Consider the following 8,898-nt stretch of genomic DNA (forward strand, 5'->3'; position numbering starts at 1 on the left):
TTGTCAAGCTACGTGTCAGTCTGCACATACCTCTCACTCCTGGGACATGACCCCCACCTGGAGTTTCCCTTCTGGCCATCCGGTTGTCCTTCCATTGTCTTTCCATGCACGGCTCCTCCTCTTTAAACGGGGGAACTCCCCACTTGTGAAACCTGCCTCCTAGCCTCATGCTGCGGCTGGTGGGGGGGGGACGGGGCACCCTCCAGGATGCTTCCTCACCAGCCCTGCTGGCTTAGGCCTCTGCTCCTCCATGCTCTGGTCATGCTTGGTGATCTCTGCATCCATGCTGATGAGCCTCCATCCCTGGTCCCTCAGTGCCTTGACCTTGACTCCTCTTCGGCCAGAGGACACAGCTGGGACCTGGTCATCACTAGAAACTGTCCCACCTCCAGAAGTTTGAACTCTGAAGTTCTGCATCCTCCCAGTAATCTCTAACCCTCCCCTCCACCACATCCACGAACCTCCCTCTGCCCTTCTTCCCTTTGCCCCCAGCTATTCAGCTCTTTCCTGCCTCCTGTCACCCTCCCACCCAACACAGATGCTAGGCTTCGCCCCTGTGCCTGGCTTCCTTGGCTGTTCTCACGGGGTCCCAGAGGGGCCAGGGCAGTGGGGGCCAGGGCAGTGGGGACCAAGGCTGCTAGAAGTTCCGGACTCTGGGACAGCCTGTATTCATCATATTTTTTATTTTCTGTACAAGCATATCTCATTTTATTGCACTTTGCTTTACTGTGCTTCACAGATTCTGTCTTTTTACAAATGAAGGTTCAGATGTCGGTGGAGGAAGTGGAAACAGCCAGAGGACAGAATCAGGAGTGGAGCCCGAAGAGGGCACAGAGTTGCTGCAAAGTCAGGACCGAACGTGAGCGGACAAGGAGCCGCTGCTTCGGGCCGCGCCAAGCAAGGGGCTTCCCGGATGCGGCTCGTCCTGGCGGAGACGCCGAGACGATGCTTGAAACGACCACCGAGGATCGAGAAGGTGACCGCAGCTCAGCCGACGAGGCAGCGGCAGGGCTCAGGAGGACGGACTCCAATTCTGAAGGCAGTTCTGCTGCGGGTAAAATGCCACCCGGCAGCACCGGCCGCGGCAGAGAAACCGTGACGGACGAGCCGTCAAGGCGGCGAACCGCACGCCTGTCTTACGAACCTGCACGGCCGCGCCGGCCTCCAGCACCCAGCACCCTGATGGGTCGGCAGCGCCCCCCAGACCCTCCAGCTGCGGCAGGACTGACTCGCCGAAAGCTCAGATGGCAGTTAGCACATTCTAGCAATAAAGTATCGTTCAATGAAGGCATGTCCGTTGTCGTTTCAGACACAATGCTATTGCACAGCTCACAGACCCAGCGTCATGTGCACGGAACTTCCATGCACGGGAAACCAACACATTCCTTGGACCTGCTTTACTGCAATATTAGCTTTACTGCAGTGGTCTAGAACCGACCCCGCAACATCTCCCAGGTGCGCCTATACTAGGGATTTCTGAGGACAGAGACAGGTGTCACAGCGGAAAGAGCCCTGGGCAGGTTGTCAGGAGAGCCAGGAGAGCTCGGCCCACAGGTGACAGGCCATGAGCTACGACAGAGGCTCTCAGGCTGTCCTCCGACACCACAGATCACCTTCAAGTCACAGAACATTTGGGGGTATTTTTTGCCGAGCACGTGGCCACCTAAACAGGACCATGTTTCCAGGCCTCCGCTGCAAGCTAATGTGGTTGTGTGGCTGGTTCTCCTCAACGGGGTGTGAGAGGCTCTGCTCCTACGGCTACATGAAATGGGACAATTTATTCAGCCACTCTGCGCCTTGGTCTCTTGATCTATAACACGAGTAAACAAAAGGTTGCAATGAAGCTTCAGTGGGTCAATACTGATAAAGTACATGATAAGTACTAAATATGCGTTACTTAAATAAGAAGTAAATACACATGCTGTCCTTAAAGGGAAAGAGCACCGCCCCCTCCCTGCCTCCCTCTGACAGACTACAGACGGTACTGAGCCATCTAGAACCATGGCGACAAGGCCCCATCCTGGGAAGGGGAGAGCAACAAGCTGGAAGGAGCCTGGGTCTGTGACACTAAGAGCCTGTCAGGGGAGAGCCAGCGCTCACCACTATCTTGCTGAAGCCACTGGTTCATTACTTTGTTTTGTTTTGTGTTTTCTCCATCCCTGTCCTGGCAGCCAATCACATATCCTACATTAACACGGGGAGCATGAGTCAATGTCCTTCAAGGGCTGTGACCTCCCCAATGGCACCAATCTCTAAGAGCCAACTTCAGAATAGGGAATGATCACTGCTCCTCCTTCCTGCCTCAGCCATCAGGGTAGGCACGATTCTTGTTAAATCAATGAACGAATGGAGAATATTCCAGGCCACCAATATCTAACTGCTACCCACATCATGCAGCACTGAGCCAGATTCTGTCCCTAGGATGACAAGGGTTCAGCATGTCCCTTTCTGCGGTACCTGGAGGCACCTGTAACAGTCATGCAGGGAAATGGCCAGTCCGGCCCCTGTGCCCGGGTCCCACACACCAGGCTGGCTCCACGATGAATCCGGGTGCTGGACACCAAGCTCCTATCCTGCAGCCAGCCCAGGCTCCCAGAGACGGAAGTAGATCAAAATGCGCCGAACCTTTTCCTAAAGGTTCTTAAGCCATATCGTTAAGTGAAAACAACAAGATGCAAGGTGAGATGCGCACTACGATATTTATGTCTCTGCAACCCTGTATTTTTCCAGTTCCCACGTGTATGAAAATGCATAAGAGAGGAGTCTGAAATGTCGTACGCTACAGCGACAACATGGGGGTCCTCGGGAGGGGCAGGTCAAGAGACCCCTTCAGCTTCATCTGCACCTTTTACATTTCATGATGGGAATGTACTCTTATAAGAATACTCTTGCAGAGTCAAAATGCCAACACTTTCAAAGGGTAGAGGCTAGTTAGTCTCTGTTCAGAGATCGCCAACCCTGGTTCTCAAACATGGACCTGCCCAAGGTCCCTTGAGGAACATGCTGAAACCCAGACCCCACCCAGACCTACTGAAGGAGAACCCACATCTACACTTTCCCTAGGACCCCAGGAGGAGGAGCCTGCCTGTGGAAGCATCCAGTAAATAAAACTGTCCCTGGGGCCCCCGTGTTTGCAGCAGAGGGCGCAAACAGCTCCTGGAGCAAACCCTGGGGGTGGGGGGATGGAGGAAACAGAGGTCTCTCTTGCTGAGTCTGGAAAAGCTTACAGAGAGGGTAGAAGGCAAGAAAGTAATGTTAAAACAGCAGGGATGTCTCAGGCCACAGGACAGACCCCAAGTCCCCTGAGGACATCATTCCTCCACCTCCCAGTGCTCACCTGAGCCCTACTCAGGAGCAAACCCCAGCTCCCTGGCAAAGCTGAGCTGGGGTTGGAGGCCTCTGGCCTGGGGGCACGGCAGCCAGGCCCTGCTGGCTGTGCACCTGCCCGGAACTGTGGTGCCTGCCCTGGGCAACCAGTCCTGCCACCCTGGCCGCAGGGATCCAGCCTGGTGGCCGTAGGCACCCTACAACAGCTGCCCAGGCTCCTGCCCTTCGAGCACTCACAGCAGGAGAGCCGTGCTGCTACCGGCCCTCTGCCCTCCCGCTCACTGCCTCAGCCTGCTGCCCGGAGCCCCCTTACTAGGCCTGCCCTTGGTTGTCTTATGCACGTCACTCAGCACCCCAGTCAACACCGGCCTTCTTTCAGCTCTGAGGTCAATGTGACTGCATTCAAACACTCAAAGAACTTGCTTCAAAAGTAAGCCTTTCTTCCCAAATAAAATGTCTGAGTCTAGAAAGCAAGGAAGAGGTGTCTTGGCAGGACCCTGTGTTCTGAGGGAACCTGTCCCCTGCTTCAACCACAGTGGTCCTGCTTTGCCCTGTGTTACAGGTTTCCAGCAGTCATTCAAATAAAGGGTTACTCGCCTAAAAAAAAAGCCTTTGAAAACTGCATGTTGAAGACACTGCTACCATCTGAGTGGTAATGGTAACTGAGCTACTGTTGTTCATCATTCATCTCATTTCCCAAAGGCCCGGGCAGTGCGGGAGGTGGCACAGGCACTCCCTGGGCGCCGGGACGCTGGGTCTAGCCCTCACAACAGCTCACTGCACCCTCCTGTCTCTGTCTCTCCACATGGGGGGACTCCTGACACCAGAATGCCCTTCCCAGGTGACAGTGGAATGCGGGGCCTGCACTCCTCTCGAGGGGACAGGCTCTGGGGGCTCTCACCCTGCTCCACTGCCTGCTCTGCCTCCCCTCTCCACTGGACTCCGGAGCTTGGGCTTGGCAGCGGTGCAGTCTATGAGGGAGGAAAAGGGGCCTGGTCTGCCATAAAGGCAGTGACGGGGCTCGGCTCACCCTTGAAGGGAAAAGGTGCCTGCCAGGTGTTTAGAGTAGGATCCACCTCCCTTCAAGATGTGTGGAGGACAGCACTGAGTTTGGGGGGGAGCAGAGCTCCCCCGTGCTCCCCAGGCAGGCAGCGCAGGTGACCAGCCAGGAGGAAGGCTCCCATCCTACTGCCCCCACAGGGGATAAAGTTGAATCCAAGAAAAGCAAAAAACCCAAAGCCACCTAGTCCAGCCACCTAATTTGACAGATGGGGAAGCTGAGGCCCAGGACAGGGAGTGAATCACATGTGGAAGTCAGCAGTCAGTCCGTGCATCCTGCAGTGCAGGCCTACCACGGCCCTCCCTTCCACGTGCTCCCCTGCGTCCCCAGAGCCTGGCATCCTCCCTCATCCTGTGGTCTCGCAGCACATCAGGACCATCTTCTGGAAGAGGAAAATTGGTGGCCAGGTAAGGGAAGGAAAGCACCTTGCTCTGGGCCTCAGCCTCCCAACTGGGGAAAGTGGACAAAAAACCTAAGTGCTGAGCTGCTCAAAGCAGTGGGAGAACTCGGGTGTGCAGGCTGAAATGGAATGGGGGTGTGGCAGCTACGAAATCTGTTAGATCATGTCTTACACAAACACGCAAGTGCACACGCCCTGGCTCTTAATCCACAGCCTGAAGAACTTCTTGTTCCAGGACTCAACCTCCTTTTCTAGACCTGGGGCACGCTTACGAAAATGCCTACGGTATATCCTTCACCCAGCAGTTTCTGCACAACTCACAGTGTGCAGAGTACAGCTCAGTGAGTCCTCGAAGTGCAAATATAAATCAGGGGAGGCCTCAGCTCAACAGAGATAAACAGGCTGGAAGGGGAGAGAAGATGTGTGTGTGTGAGAGCTGCCCCTGATGTCATAGGAAGGGCAGTATAGCGAGGAGCGGCTGCCAATTCAGTCAGTCTCCATGAGACCTTGGGCAAGTCATTTAACTTCCCTGAATTTAATTTCATGTCATTAAACCTAAAAATGGGAATTAAGGATACTTTACCTGCTTGAAGACAGCTGATCAAAGGATCTCAAAGTGCTTTCTGTTCTCAAATCTAAGAGGCTCATTTGATTCAATAAAGGAATAAAGTCAAGGACTCTGGGCCTAGAAGCCCCCAGGAGCCAGCCTCTTACCCAGGGAGATCAGAGTCTTGTGGTTCCCTTTCATGTGCTTGCAGAGCTCCTTCTGCTGGTGTTCCAGGCTGCCCCACTCCTGCTCTGAGTCACATGGCCACATCTTCTGTTGTCAGGGACACCTGGAAGGATAGGTCCCCCCACGCCAATGTGAGTCACAGCCATTTCAGAGAACAGTTAAAACCAGCTCCAGGCTCCTCTCCCCATGCCCAAACCAGAGGGCATTGCTGGCCAAACCATCGGTCAAATGCAACCTCATCTCCAGCACACCTGCTTCAGGTAAAAGCAGGGACCAGAGGCTAGAAGGATTCAGGATCAGTGCTCCTGGGTTCTCGTCTCCTCTCCCAGGCTCACACATATCTTCTGTGATTTCCCCTACCTGAGCCAGGCCTCACCCTCAGAGGTCATTCTAGAGCAGCAAGCACAACCATAACCCTCCCGACCAGCCCCACGCTATCTGCCGCGCAGCCATCTCTGCTGTCTCACACTTCTCTTCTGAGACTTTTCAAGCCTTTTAAAGTCAACCGGTGACTGGCATCAAGAGCCAAGAAATCCAGGGGCGCCTGGGTGGTGCAGTCAGTTAAGTGTCTGACTTTTGGTGTTGGCTCAGGTTATGATCTCGGGGTGGTGAGATCGAGCCCTGCACTGGGCTCCACGTTCAGTGCAGAGTTCACTTGGAATTCTCTCTCCCTCTCCCTCACTCACCCCCATGCTCTTTCTCTCTAAAATAAATAATCTTTTTTTTAAAAAAAAAGAGCCAAGGGGTGCCTGGGTGGCTTAGCCGTTAGGCGTCTGCCTTTGGCTCAGGTCATGATCCCAGGGTCCTGGGATCGAGCCCCGCATTGGGCTCCCTGCTTGGCAGGAAGCCTGCTTCTCCCTCTCCCACTCCCCTTGCTTGTGTTCCATCTCTCGCTGTCTCTCTCTGTCAAATAAATAAATAAAATCTTTAAAAAAATAAATAAAAATAAAAAATAAAAAAAAGAGCCAAAAGGTCAAGTTTTGGCTGACATGGCAGCGTTCCCTCCACTATGAGTCTAAGGACGCTGCTGAAACCAAAAAAGCCCTCTCCACCCGACCAAGTTCCTGTACCTTGGGGGCCTCTCCATTGCTGCCCGGGGGCAGCCTCAGGACCCAGAAGTTCCATTTCTCAGCAGGTTCTCCATGTTCTCCAGCAGCCTCTGCAGCAGGCTGGACTCCTGCAGCAGGGTCCCCAGCACAGCCCACTTGCCCTCCGGCTGGTTCCCGAACTCCAAAGCCATCTTCTCACAGTGAGGCAACTTCTTCTCAGCTGTTTCTGTCTGCCTCTCCCAGCTCTGAGGTTGGCTGCCTGGGACTCCATCATCTCCACAATCTGAACGGCGGCCGAGATGGCCAGAAGAGAGACTTCTGCAGACTGGATGTGAGCCTCTCATGGGAGGCCAGTCCCCATATGCCATTCCTGCAACTAGACACAAGGAGGCGAGTCAGCCACCATGAGAGAGGTACCAGAGCCATTCCCAGCTACAGGGTCCTTTGGATGGGGGAAACTTGTCCTGGATGCCAGCAGACCTTACTGGTCAGACCCCCAAACAGACCCTAGCTGGCAGACTTTCAAAGACAGTGGATGCTGGACACCACAGAGACCCCAAGGGAAGGATCTTGAACCAAGACCCAGGGGCAATGGAAAATGAATAACAAAGCATTACCATCATGAATGGACAGAGTATAATGGATTCGAATCATAGATCTACCACATAATAGTGATATTAGCTTAGCCAATTACTTAATCAAACTTTCTTCTTTCATCTGGGAACACAGCCCAGCAGAAGTGAGGAAGTGAGTGGCCCAGAAAACTTCCCAGGAGACCAGTGCACACTCAGAATGCTATTTCAGATGTCAAGTGTTCTAGAGCAAACCCACCCCATTACTCAGGACTCAGAGGTAAGGTTCTGTTGTTCTGGCTTTGGTATCTCTAAGGCCTTTCTACCCTGACATGCACTGGCATGTGACCTACTGACCTGCCTGTTAGGGCCCTATGACCCAGATGCCCTGTTTACCAGCCACAGAGTGTCCTCCACACTAGGAGGCCAGGTCCTAGCTGCCAAGAAATGGAGCCAGAGAAAGTTGAGAGCCAGCACTTAAGAGTAGTCAGAACAAGGAAATATTTCAAAAAATATCCTGCCCCAGGACATGGAAAATGTATTGTATATTACTAGAAGTAATAAAATAAGAAATTCAGGAATGTCTCCCTGGAGACAGCTGAGGTATAATGGAAACATTCCTGGAAATGGAACTTTACTTGAACTTGACACAGTACCTCTCCTGCCATTTGAATCCTGCATGTTTTGGGGGTAGTTGTGAGGATGAAGTGAACTAAAGGTGTGGAAAAGCATTCAGCGTGTATTACTGGCCTTGGCACATGTTATTATTACTAAAACAAACATAAAGGCTGAGAGCCGACAATCAGAATGTGTTATGAACCAAAGACTGATTAGCCCAATTCTGTGCAACCGAGGTTCTCCCGATACCTCCTCCAAAAAACGCTTCACAAAACGTCCATCAGACACCTGTGCCGTCCTTCCTCCCACAGCACAATTGTTCCTTCTCTGAGTCTGGCCCTTGATCGGTACAAGGTGTAGCCTGGAGGAGGAAGATCTGGTCTGCACAGATTCAGGATGAACACCTTGTAGTCCTGTAACGCCCTGTCACAAACCTGGCACTCAGGAATGTATCTAAAACCATTTCAAAGCTGTTTCTACCAGATGACACCTCTACCTTCAGAGCTGTGGAAAAATCTCATCTTGACAGTTCTTTTCCCATAGACCAGGGACAGACTAAGTCAAATCTGAGCCTGAAGCACACATAACCAAAAGTCCTCGGTAATGCAGAGCCCCTCCCAGCAGCAGTAGGAAGGACTTCTTGGGGAATTTCGGAAAAGAGCAAGGAGGCCCTCAAATGCATTCTGACAGGAATCAGAGTTCGGGCCTAGAAGAGTTTTAGGGGATCCTCACAGTCAGTTGCAAGACTGCTCCACAGGAGGAAGGTGAGGGCCTAGGTTGGTGGGAAAACGGGGTGACAATGGGGTGATGGTCTCCCTAAGGTGTCAGTGCTGGGGGCGGGGTGGGTGAGCTGAAGGGCAGGTCCAAAAAAGGAAAGCCCTGGAGGGTCTCTGGAGTGAGGACGTTCACTGTCCACCCTCCCTCCCCCAACCTCTCCCCTTACACCCCGCCCCCCAGAGCTGGCTCTGCCAAACGTCAGGGCTGGCGGGAACCTCGGAAATCTTCCCGCTAAGTTTGCAGACTAGCAAACTGCGGCCGAGAAAGGAGAAGGTACTTTATCGTTTCCTCAGACTGCTCCCCTTGGCCGCTGCGGCCCTGAGCGCGCGCTGCGGCCCGGAGCGTCCCGGTGGTCATCATCC

The sequence above is a fragment of the Ursus maritimus genome, unplaced genomic scaffold (genome assembly GCF_017311325.1).
Source record: "Ursus maritimus isolate PB19 unplaced genomic scaffold, ASM1731132v1 scaffold_3, whole genome shotgun sequence".
NCBI lineage: Eukaryota > Metazoa > Chordata > Mammalia > Carnivora > Ursidae > Ursus > Ursus maritimus.